Here is a 12,696-nt window from a genome sequence, read left to right on the forward strand (position 1 = left end):
ATCATCCACTGTAAAGTCAGATCGTATTAAGGCCATGTGAAACATGCAAAAACTGTAATAAGGGACTAATTACTCATTGGCATCCACCTAAGGTCATGTGAAACATGCAAAACCTGTAATAAGGGACTAATTATTCATTGGCATCCACCCATGCGCATCCACTCGGCTACAGAGCAAAAATATACAGCTTCCACAGAAACTTCGCAGTTAAAGAAAACTACGTCCTGGTTCGGCATTCGAACCCGTTACTCCACCAACGCTAACCGAGGCGGCAAGCTTATGGTAGGGCGAGAGCGAACTGATCAATAACTCGAAGTGGGAACTGTGTTGGTCAAATGTATAGGGGAATCTCTTAAGGTGGGGCAGATTTGCAATAAGGGAGTAATTACTCATTTGCATCCACCCAAGCGCAGCCAACGGCTACCTTATAGTACGGCGATATAATTGCTGCTTGTTCATATTTTTTTTAAATCCAACTCTTGCGCAGGCTTGCGTACGAGTCGGTGTTAATTAAAATGGAGAAAGCAGCGACACTACCACAGTTCTTCCATGCCTCACGCGACCTGAGTGCGACCTTGATGTGACAGCCGGCGTTCTGCTGTTGAAACCATAACTGAAACAGCCTGAGAAAAAATTTAGTTATTAAACATTTTCCGCTTGTTTCCCATTCTTTCGCTCTATTTATTTTTGCTTCTTGCTCTAATTTGTTTTGGTATAGCTTCTTTGTGTTGTATTTTGTTGTTCTAATATATTAAAAAAAATGCTCATTCTGCCTCTCCTTGTGCAATGTCTTTAAACTCGTAAAAAACATGAATGAAATAAGATTACAATTCTATTATTATTGCATCTAAGTTATTGAACAATGCCACAAAAATTTTATGCAGTGCAAAAGTCATTTGACAACGAAATAAAGTATTATGAAGGCAACGCTTCTGTTTGCAAAACATTTATTACTGATATCTCAACACTTATGCAATCCAGTCACAGCAGAATAAAGCACACAGACTAAGCAGATCATTATGTCAAGGTGTCTGCCACCTGATTTGATCTTTATTCAACATCAGGTGATGTTAGGTGCACAGGCAAAAAGCCAGAAAGGCTTGAGATGCCAGTGCACCCAATCTTTTACAGCAAGGGCGAATATTACGTTACACAACATGAATACATACATCGATAAAAATAGAAATTGAGAAGGCAATGGAAGATTATACAGCACATATAAGCCACTCATAGACACAATGTATACATGAGCAAAAACAAAACATAAAACACGGTCGTATTCACACACAAAAAAAGAGATACAGAACGAGTATGACTAGTTAATAAAATAAGTACAAGTGGAAAACACATGCGTTATCCAAGTAAACATCGCGGAGCTTTTCCATGGATATTCTTGTAGCATGTATGTCATTTTGTAGTAGCTGATTTATGGTAGTTGGCAAAGTGAACTGTAGCATCTGTTTTCCATAATTGGTGCGACATCTGGCAACTTTCCAGAATTCAGGATGACGTGTGGAGTATGAAACTATGTATTTAATTCGGCTAAGTCAGCCAGGGTTCGGATGTTGTTTATGACGTTCGATCTGTAACATTTTTGCATAACCTAAAGCCAATCATGGAGTCCACGTGAGTAACGTTTAGATTTTTGAATAAGTCAGCTGTAGGATATTGGTAAGGCACTTTACTTATTATTCTTATGGCACATATTTGCAAGACGACCAACTTGGGCATGTTTTCAGTAGTTGTAGTAGCCCACACTAAGATGCCATACTTAATTAAAGACATGAAAAGCGATTTAAAAGGGAGGGTATTAACGGATGTGGGGAAAGTCGGGCAGTAGCAACATATAAGACTGATGGTGCTAGATAATTTACTGGACACATGTTCAATGTGTCTATCCCATGACATGTTTTCAGTGAAGTAAACTCCTAATGTTTTATAACAGGGTACAACTTCCAGTACATTTTCGTTGAGCAGGAGGGAAGGCAGTTTAATATTCATGTTTCGTGTATGAAATATAACTGCTCTAGACTTATTGGTATTTAACTTTAAATTGCCGCCGCGGTGGCTCAGTGGTTATGGTGCGCGGCTGCTGACCCGCAAGATAAAGGTTCGATCACGGCGCGGCAATCGAATTTCGATAGAGGCGAAATTCTAGAGGCCCGTGTACTGTGCGATGTCAGTGCACGTTAAAGAACCCCAGGTGGTCGAAATTTTCGGAACCCTTCAATGCGGCGTCTCTCATAGTCTGAGTTGCTTTGGGATGTTAAACCCATAAACCAAACCAAACCATTTTTCTTTAAATAGTTGTTACATGCCCAGTTGTTAATTTTCGAAAGGGTGCCAATCGCACTTGAACAGAATGCCTCAGGAAAATATTAATTCCAACTTAAATTCCGCATCTAGACCCATTGCCAACTCACAAACCCTGGACCATGAAAATACGTAGCAAAGCTGTCTCTCACCTCAGATGCTCTCCTAGAGTAAGCATTAGAGCCTTGCCTATTCATTTGTGCCAAGGACTCCGTGCTGTTCCTCCATTCACCTGGGACAAGTACACCTGCACTGTTTGTAGTGTCTCCAAACTGTGGTGGACAGTAGCCACCTGGCAGCCTCCCCTCCTGCATCAGGTAATTGTGTAGACAAACACAAGCACCTGAGACTGCAACCGCATTCTTTGGCAGCAGACTCATGCGGTTCCGCAGCACCCTCCATCGGACACACAAAATTTCAAAGGCATTCTCGATGCAGCATCGTGCTCGGGAGAGCCGGTAGTTGTATACTCTTTTTGGAGTGTTTGGTGGTTGGACACCTGGGTACGGCTTCATCAAGTTCACTTTTAGGGGAAATGCATCGTCTCCTACCATGACAAATGGGAGCACAGGGCCACCATTGGGCAGGGCAGCAGGGGATGGGAATGTTTCGTGGGCATTTTCTACGATTTCTCCAAGCCCGCACGACGAAAAAACACCACCATCGCTTTCACGACCAAGAGCCCCTATGGAAACTGTTGTGAACCTGTAGCCCGTGTCGCAGGATGACATAAGGTTCATGCTGAAGCTGCGCTTATAGTTAAAATAAGCGGAACCAGAATTTGGTGGTGCATCTAAATGAATGTGTTTACCATCGATAACACCTATACAATTAGGAAAGTTCTATTTCCACAGAAACTCGTCAGCAATGGCAATCAGTTGCCTGTGATCTGTCCGCCTCAGTACCCTTGGTTGTAGCACCTTCCATATCGCAATGCATACTTGAGGAACTAGTTGTGAGATGGTTGACTTCCCAACCCTGAAGCTGTATGCCAGGGACTGGTAACTGTTCCCGCTTGCCAAGAACCTGGAATATAAAAAAATACAACATAGGTATTTGCTGACTTTTATTTAAAACATTGCATGCAGACAACAGTTCACAGCTGCTCTGCAAAATGTGCTTTTATCAAGTGGCGCCAGTTCATTTTCATGGCCGACGACAATGTACTTCTGACAAAAAAAAAAGATGAATGCCCACCTTTGCAAAAGCCTTTATTATTTACGCACTAGTTCGCGTAGCGAAATCAAATTTCTATACATAAAGCCCTAAGAAAGTAGGAAAACAGCGTGAATTCGCTATATCAAAAGTACCCCCCCCCCCCCCCCCCCCCCCACACACACACACACACCCGGATACTCCAAATATGCACTTCACACGGGCTTCGGAGCGTTTGAAACTTTCTTTAAAGTATGTCCATCGCTGTGACTAGAAGACAAAACCTCTTATTATAGGTACATGACACAGCAGCTTTCTGTTCTCGCCAACGGACCTCCGTGCAGCTCGCTTGCGTCCGCGTCTACCACCTGAAGCAGAGAAAAAGACGCAGAAACGCGAAGATAACGCTTACCTCAGCGTTATAGCCAAACGCTCAGCAGATGAGAGAGATTCTCGCAGTGGCGTTTCTTGCACTTCAATGAGTGGTCTCACAAGGCTTTCGACGAAATCTAACTGCTGAGGTGACATCCGCACGAAGTTGTAGAATAGCGCAGTGTCGCCAGTCCTCAGCTTTGCAAAAAGATTGTGGAAATCTCCGTCAACAGCTCTGTCAAGGAAAATTTGGCGCACCCACATTCTTCTACGACGCCTCCGTCTGCGTCGGTGAAGCGCATAGAGGACGACGAGCTCATTTTGAACTTGAAGTGCCTTGATCTCCGCTAACAGCCGCTTGCTGACCGGCGCCATGCTGAAAAATGCGGAGCGCAATTTTCCCTGAGCGGTGATTGGCCGGTCGTAAAAAACGTATCTTAACGAAGGGCTCGTGTGAACATAGGCGGTTTTAGTTGCGCAAACGGTATTTACAGTAGTTACGCAGAATGCGATACGTAAGACGTTTACGGCGGTTGCGACTGTAGTCTGAACGCGGCTTTAGGACGATGATGAAGAAGGAACGCCCAGCGAAACGCAGCGGAGAAAGGCTGACTTTACAATTCAATTCAGCGAGTTCCACTCGGCCAGCTGTAGCTATCACGTAACTTCAGGTTTAACCAAATCAGGTCTATAGAATGTATTTGCAGCACCGGAACAGCATACGCAACGATTGCCAACAGTTACCACCTACGGAAAATGCGAAGTGATTAAATTAGATATATTTCTTCGGATTCAAAAGTTACCATGAATTGGCCCCCTTGCCGTTTTTTTCTTTTACGTTCACTCCAGCGGCTGCAATTCGGTAGTGGCAAAATATATATTTAAAAAAAGTGTAGCCTATATCGTCGTCGAAAGTGGAGGAAGCATGAAATGTATGGCAGGCAGGTCGTAGCACATTTTAGGACGGCGGCCTCACCGTCAAGCGACACCTTCGAAGCGCCGCACAGGGATGGTGTCAGGGCATTCGTGGTGAGGTAGCTCCGAGAGGTAGAAGATGGGCGGGAGGGCGCTAGGTTATGATGGATAGGCATAATGCCCCTAGGCCTGTGGCATTGCTCTTCATAAAATTAAATTAATCAACAAAACGCAGCGGTGATTGCGAGGAACACAGAAGGCCGAATGCGTACTGCAAGGTCTAATCGCGACAGATGTTTCTGCGGTCAAGTAGACCTTCGGCTCCCTTGGCGCTCTCATGGGCCCGCACAGCGTGCTTCCACTCGCGGCGCGCCTGTTACAAGATCAGCGGGAGGATGGAAATGTTCGCTTAAGGTTCTAAAAGTTCTAGCTCATGTTCTATGTCCTGTGCGCTGCTGTGCGTAGACGATGTTCGCTAGTTTGTCCAGAACGGAAACCGGAAGCACTAAATGCCTAAATTGTCCGTGTGTTGTGCGAATTTCAGTGCTCGTTAAAGGACCCACGATTGCCGAAAATAGTATGTAGTCCTCCACTACGGTGTCTCCGATAGCTCAGGTTTAGCTTTCAGACATTAAACGCCGTATACCACAGCATTTTTTTGTAATGGGTTTGCACAGGTACCTACTGCTACTCGTTCAGTTTTTGTTCTCCTCCCTTTGATCTTTGAGCTTCTCAAGCTCTTCTGGGAACCTAATTAACTTCAGGTCTCCATGGTTACCTTTCTTCCAGTTGACACAGAGGTTGCTTCAAGAAATTGCTAATTTGGGTCTTGTTGTTTGTGCGTAGTTTCGTGTGTAAAGTAGAATGAAGTTCGCGTAGACAGTACTCCGTTTGAAACATATACAGGATGTTTCACGTAACTTGAACCAAGGATTTTAAAAAAGCGGTACACCGCAGCCAGCTGAAACCAACGATGCACTGTTCGCCATTATGTGGCGCTCCTCAGAATATTTTTTTATTGCGCTTAATTTGTTAATTAACCAAGATGAATTATGCAAATTTTCGAATATTCACTTTAGTGCCAAGACCGTTATGTTAGGTTGTAGAGCAGATTTATAAACAACCAATCCAGTTCATTGTAGCATCGTATCTCATACGGGATCCTTTTTTCCGGCATCTAAAAAAAGCCCGCGCGTCAGCACTTTCTGCAGCGGCGCGGCGGCCGTTCACTTCGCCACGGTACGCGGGCACGCTGCGTTTGCTCGAAACGCCGTTGAGAGCGCTGCAATTTGGTAGCGCACGAGCGTAGTCACATGGTATTTTTTCATATTTCGCGGGCTTTCTTTAGATGCCGGAAAAAATGACCCCGTATGAGATACCATGCTACAATAAACTGGATTGGTTTTTTATAAACCTGCTCTACAACCTAGCGTAACGGTCTTGGCACTAAAATGAATATTTGAAAATTTGCATAATTAATCTTAGTTAATTAACTAATTAAGCGCAATAAAAATATTCCGAGGAGTGCCACATGATGGCGAACAATGTATCGTTGGTTTTAGCGGGCTGCAGTTAACCACTTTTTTTAAATACTTGATTCAAGTTACGTGGAACACCCTGTATTATCGCAAGACATTAACGTAATGATTTTTCTATTCACTGCGATGCAGTCGTAACAGCTTCACCTTGATATGGATTCAGTACAGGAGCACGCTATTATCAAAACAAGCAATGAGCACCCACATTCGTGGCATAGATATTATTCCAGCAATTTTTATTGGCATTTGTAATAAAATCAATAACTTTTTTTTTCAGCTGCGAGTGAACCAATATTTTTCTCGCCACTGCATGTATGTTCTCGGCTGCGAAAGATGTAAACCATGCCTCAAAGTGCAATCCTCAAAAGCGCATACTATCGCCCCCGTCAGAGCGTTTGTACTGCCTTCATAATTAGTTAAGTTGGGATCGCCATGTGGAATGTTGCCGCAACAATCGCGTCGATGCATCAGTGAAACGTGGATAAAATGCTGAAAACGCATGTTACTGCTTCACACATGCACGTGTTGTTGTCACAGGAACCACGCCAACATATTTTGTCCCATAAAACACACGAGCTACAGCTATATTTTGTTTTTTACATTTCCCTTCCCCAATTAGTCCAGCATGCATAACTGAGGTGAAGCCAGCTTTACATTTTTTAAGGGAACACCCTTGCTTGCACTGGGGGGTTTTTTGGCCATATGCACCCGCCCCTAAAATGCTAGGTTGCAGGACGGGTGCAGGACGGGTGCACGAGTAACAGAAACTCCTATTTTTTCGGGTGCGGGGGTGTGTTAGTCAGTTTGTTCCCTTTAAAGGTGTGAAATTTTTTACAGTGTAGCCAATTTTTTTTCAGATTCGAGCAGCTTGTCAAGGGCATTACTTGACCTGAACTTTATGATAATTTTGGACTTGTTCATCTGTACAAGTCCATCAGTACAAGTTCACCTGTACAATGTACACATCGTGCATACATCGAGTATTCACAATGTGTACATTGTTCATCGTTACCGCCGCTCCAGCCATCGTGGCAAGAGCGGAGACAATGTTTGTCATTGATTCGCTATGTGTAGAAGGCATGCCTTTCAACTCGAGATTATTAAGGCGAAAGGCTTTAATGCCTCAGCGTTGTCAACAGAAGGTGGTCAGCGGAAGCTTGTCAGCAGAGGTGGTACGCTTTTGATGGGTGTCCACCGAGATATGTGAGACAGTTACTGCGTGATTTCCTTCCCGCAAATACAATTTTCATTTTCTTCATTACGGCCCCTCTTTCTCTTTCATCTTTCACTCCCACTTCCTCCCTTCCTGTACGGTGTGGTTCAGGTGTCCACTGAGATTACAGATAATTACTGCGCCATTTCCTTTCCTCAAAAATCGTTGCGCTCAAAGGGCAAGGAATCGCGCCGAACGGATGGTGGCGTTCCGTGGACTCCTTGGCGGCTTTACAATACGCTGTCGGGGTCCACTCCTAAAGGCGAAGGGTAATCGTCATTAATTAGCAGTTAATTAATATTTATGCATTATTCAGTATTTAGCCATTACTTAGTAGCTTGTTATTATTTAGTAATTGGTCAATATGTGTGGCGTCATCCAGTGGTGTGACGTAACCATTGCCACAGAGGCAGTCAAAGTGGCGCGGAAAACGCTTTCGCCTCTACGCACTTTAGACAGTGTTGTGATCGGGGGCCCAGCCAGCGGAGAACGGCGAGCCGGGCTGGCGCCAAAGCGCTGCTGTTTTTCGGAGAAGACGCAAGGAAAAGCTGGCTTGGGAGCGGCTTCTGGCGACGGCGTCGGCGTGAACAAAGGCTCTAATCCCCTTCGCCGGCGATGCTGAATGCGGCACTGGTGCCGAACTGCGCTCTGCTCTGGACTAGCAGAGGAGACGGCACGGGCGGAGGCGACGGCGACGGCAGCGCCAACCCATTGCCCGCGTGCGCCCTGAGCAGCCGACAAAGCGGAGGTGGTCACGGCGGATTTGCCCCTTCCACCGACCTGAAGAGGTCATCGGTGGGAGCTGTCAGCACTCGCGTCTCCCACGATCAGGATCGTCACTCAGCAGCGAACGACCTTTGGGCCTGGTCGGCCCGCGGGAAACCGAACAGTTCGCGACGGCCAGGCGCCAAGTTCCTCCTTGCCAGAATCTGTGTCTGTGCGGTGTGCGCGGTCACGTGGGGAGGGCGGAGCCTAAGACGAAGCTGAAGGCCAATTGGACGCTCAACCAGAGATCAGATTCCCTAGCTGGGTGCCTGAGGAATGTGAACTGCATTTAAGCAGCAATCTGTGCTGTGTCGCGGAGCTTTTTTTCCTGACCTCTTGTCGAGAGCTGCTTCCCTTTTCTGACTTTTGGTCTCCTTGCTATTGTAAATAATGTAAAAATGTAAATAAACCGTCAAGTTTACCGCTCCTCCTAAAAACTTCCCTCCGTAGTCCGCCTGCTTCGTCCTCATGCGGTGAAGACCCTGGTCCCCATGCCCCAAGCACATCAACAGTCAAAGCGGCCCCTGAATTTTTTTCTGCTAGTGTACTGCTTGGTTTACGGGGGTTTAACGTCTCAAAGCGACTCAGGCTATGAGAGACGCCGTATTGAAGGGCTCCTGAAATTCCGACCACCTGGTGCTCTTTAACGTGCACTGACATCTGACGTTCGACCAGTTCTGCACTAGTACGCGGTACCTGCTTATAATGTTCACTGTGTTCCTCCTTTAGACACTTCTGCTCTTCCTCAAGCTTTCGCAGCTCGCCGCGGGTTTCGGCCAGTTCTTCCTAAAATCTTCATAACTTTCATTCATAAATTCAACCGACTCCTGCGGAGTACCAAGCTCGTGGTTGAGGTCATTTCGTATGGCTTCGAACTCGCTATTAAGCTTCACAAAAAACCTTCCAACCTCTTTCACAGTTGTTGGAGCTTTATCGAATAGTCTTCCATCCTTTTCTTTCGTATAAGACGTTTTTCCGGACTCATCATTTGTTTCGCATAAGACGTCGTGAAAGACTAATCGTCATCACCCATTACTGTAGGACGACCCAGGCACAAACTGTGTATCTAAGAAATAGAAGTAAACAGTATTACACACCTGTAATACGAGAAGTATGATGAGCTTTGTGCCAATGTGCTCGTGCCTGATTCGTCCTCAGAAGTGGTTCGTCCAGTTGTTGTTGCTACTGAGAGAAGAATGAAAAGGAAAGTGCCCGGGCCTGCCAACTGGCTCCAGCCGAGCCACCACCGCTGCCACGTGCAGATAGAGGAGAGTTAAAAGATCAGAGGAAAGAGAAAAAGGAAAGAAAAGACGCGCCTCGAAGCAACAACCGCGTCCGCCGAAGCGGACGCTGTCTGATAAAACAGATAAGACGTTCGTCCAGGGGCAGGTGGTGGTGAAAACTTTTTAATAAACAAAAGGAGAGTTTGCAGACCAAAAATGCCCTTTACATAGGTGGAGTCCTTAGTCCGGGACCCCGCTGGACGAGGCCGCTACTCGCGCCCGTTGGACTAGAGCCCTTTGAGACTCCAGCCCCCAGCAGTTGAGCAGAGCTGCCTCCCATGCCTCTCGGGAAGGGGGAGGATTGGGGGAAGGGTAGGATTCTTTTCACAGGCCCAAACCATGCGGAAGGTATCGGATACTTCCTCACAGTGAGGGCAGCACCCATCAATTTTGGGGTCGAAATGTTTCACTATTGCAGGACAAAACAGAGTGTTGGTCTGCAATCGCCTCAGAGTTCGCTCATCAGCTTTACTCAGGCCCTTAGCAGGGACCGGGAAAAGCCGATGGCGTTCGCAATAGTCGTCAAGAATTTCTCTGAACCGCATAAGCGGTTGCACAATCTCTGAGCCGGAAGAGCCTGGATGAGGTGCCCGGTAGGTAAGCGCTCGGGCAGCCGCGTTCGCAGCCTCATTACATCTAACGCCCTGATGGCCCGGACTCCAAGCTATGCGTTTGGGTGAAGGGTTCGATTCCCTCACTGCGCGTTTTAATATACAGTAGGCTAAAGATGAAATCTCACCAGCCAGGTAGTGTTGACAGGCTCGACGCGAATCTGTCCCGATTACCTTCGAAATGAAGTCCGAGGCGGCAAGCGCAATGGCTACTTCCTCGGCCTGCGCTGAATTTCGAGCTCGAAAGGAGGGGCCGTTAACGCATTGATCCTGGTGAACTACTGCGGCCGTGTAAAATCCATTGGGCGACGGCCCTGCCACGTCAACGTAGTAGACACCCTGTTTGGATCCGTGCTGGTGTTCGAGGGCCCGAGCGCGCGCCTCTCGTCTGCCTTCGTGTGTATGTGTGTCCATGTTGCGCGGGAGTGGAGGGACCCAGAGCTTGTGACGCCATAGCTCCGGAATCCGACACGTCTCCTCTGGAGTGCACTCGTGTTGGATGATCAAGCGGTCTAGCAGGCGGCGCCCGGATGCCGTCTGCGAGAGTCGCGTATATTGGTTCACGAGGTGGGCCTCCCGTAACTCCTGGTAGGAGTTGATCACCCCCAACGCCGACAACTTAGCATTGGAGGTGGCCACTGGGAGGCCCAGTGCTCGCTTTGTAGTCTTTCTAACGATGGTGTCGATTCTTATTTCTTGTTGTTTCGTAGTGCGAAGATAGGGAACGGAGTAGAGGATCCTGCTGGTCACAAAGGCATGGGCGAGCCGAAGCGCGTCCCTGCCTCGCAACCCGCCGCGCTTGTTAGAAACGCGATGGATCATGCGTCCGACCTGTTTGCCTACGCGCTTGAGTGTAGCAATAGTGGATTCCGGGCTGAGCCTGTTATGGATGAACAGACCTAGTATGCGGAGATCCCCGACCTCTTTGATAGGACCTCCCATCAGAGAGATTTGCAAACTCGTGCTGTCTTTAGGATTGGATCTGATGTGCAGAAGTTCCGATTTTACGGGAGCACATTGGAGACCACAGCCGATAGCGTAGCTATCAGTTATGGTCTGGAGCTCAGCCTTTATACGTCCCGCCGCATCAGCGCTCCAGAGCCCGAGAGCCGGAACATGCGCAAATCCGTCGACGCAGTAGCCACTGGGCCCGAGGTGACGCAGTCAGCAGAAGCCAGTAAGCTGCCTACGCAGTCTCCGGCACGTGCTGGTGAACCCGTAAGCCACGACAATAATCTATAGTCAGGACCAGCTGTAACACGAGAAGTATGATGAGCGTTGTGCCGATGTGTCCGTGCCTGAATCGTCATCAGCAATGCCCAGCACACACCGGCAAAGAGACAAAGAACGACCCAAATACAGACACACATACAGACAGACGTAGTCGGTTGGCTGGTGGTCGATGGTGGTGGTAGAGCAGTGGTCGGCTGGTTGGTCGGCTGGTCGATTGTTTTTTTGGCTGGCTGGCTGGTTGACAGGGTGACCGGCTCGGCGGCTGGCACGCGGGCAGGCAGGCTGCTGGTTTGCTGGAGCTTTCTGTTTTATTATTATCTTCACTAGTTTACGCCAACCTCTTTACCCTACCTGGGCTTACTGAGCTCGAACGTTCTTTATTACGATTGAATTCAGCTTATGATACCTTGTGACAGAAGCGGAGTCATGGTCTTTTAAGCTTTCTTGGCCGCTTAAACGCAATATTGGTTCCAAGTGTGAGACGAGGCCCTTTTCGTTGCTTGAGCCCGTTGCATTTTTCGGAAATTCAAGCGCTCTACGCGTTCTGACGATGGTTCTAAGAGGAGGAAATTAGAGAGATCTTTGTAGGAAAGCAATTTAAGGAGGACTTACGAAGAAATACACTGCCCAACATCATAAAGGACAACAAACAAGCCCTTACAAAAGAAAGCAGCATACAGTCGTTTTCGTAGTTTTTCAGGGGTTTTGGTAAACTGGACAAACCCGCTAGGAGGAATGGCCACACAGCGAAGAACTCAAAGCGTGGCATTTGCGCGCCGATATTTCAGAAGCAAAAAAGAATCAAATCACACAAAACGGCGAAGCGAAAACCGCACCAAAACGAAAGGAACCAGAATGTGCGCTTGCAGTGAAGCGGAAAAAGATGGTTGGTGCAAATAATAATTGCACCCAGAATGGTGCTTTTAGCAAGGCATCTTCCTGAAGGCAAAGATCGGGTTATGAGCAGCGAAGCAAACTGCCCCATCTCGGGACGGTCTTAGCACTGGTCCTACCACGCAGGCCGTCCTGCTCACGTCCGCGCTTGGAAAAACGGATTCCATTACCATAAAATTGCAGCCGAGATTAACAAAACTGATGTAATAACATCAGCAGTTGCAAAAGTTGTGCACAGCTGTCGTGGAGCATGATTCATTATTGGTTACAGCATGGGCACATCTCCAGCTCTACGTCCGAGGCAGTTTTCTTCAGATGACGCTAAAAGAAGTCTCAGCTCTGTACACTTTCTCTTTCCGAACAATTAACTTCTTCCATTCCTTACAGATGACTTGTAACGAAAA

The 12,696-nt window shown here is 47.2% G+C and overlaps 1 pseudogene; it reads right to left on the reverse strand.

Annotated features, from left to right (window-relative positions):
• Nucleotides 1-9,734: 9,734 nt before the first annotated feature.
• LOC149346391 (uncharacterized) lies at nt 9,735-11,002 on the reverse strand (annotated as a pseudogene).
• Between the last annotated feature and the right edge of the window lie 1,694 nt (nt 11,003-12,696).

Source organism: Amblyomma mixtum, chromosome 4 (genome assembly GCF_055824585.1).
Source record: "Amblyomma mixtum isolate Tamu chromosome 4, ASM5582458v1, whole genome shotgun sequence".
Classification (NCBI taxonomy): Eukaryota; Metazoa; Arthropoda; class Arachnida; order Ixodida; family Ixodidae; genus Amblyomma; species Amblyomma mixtum.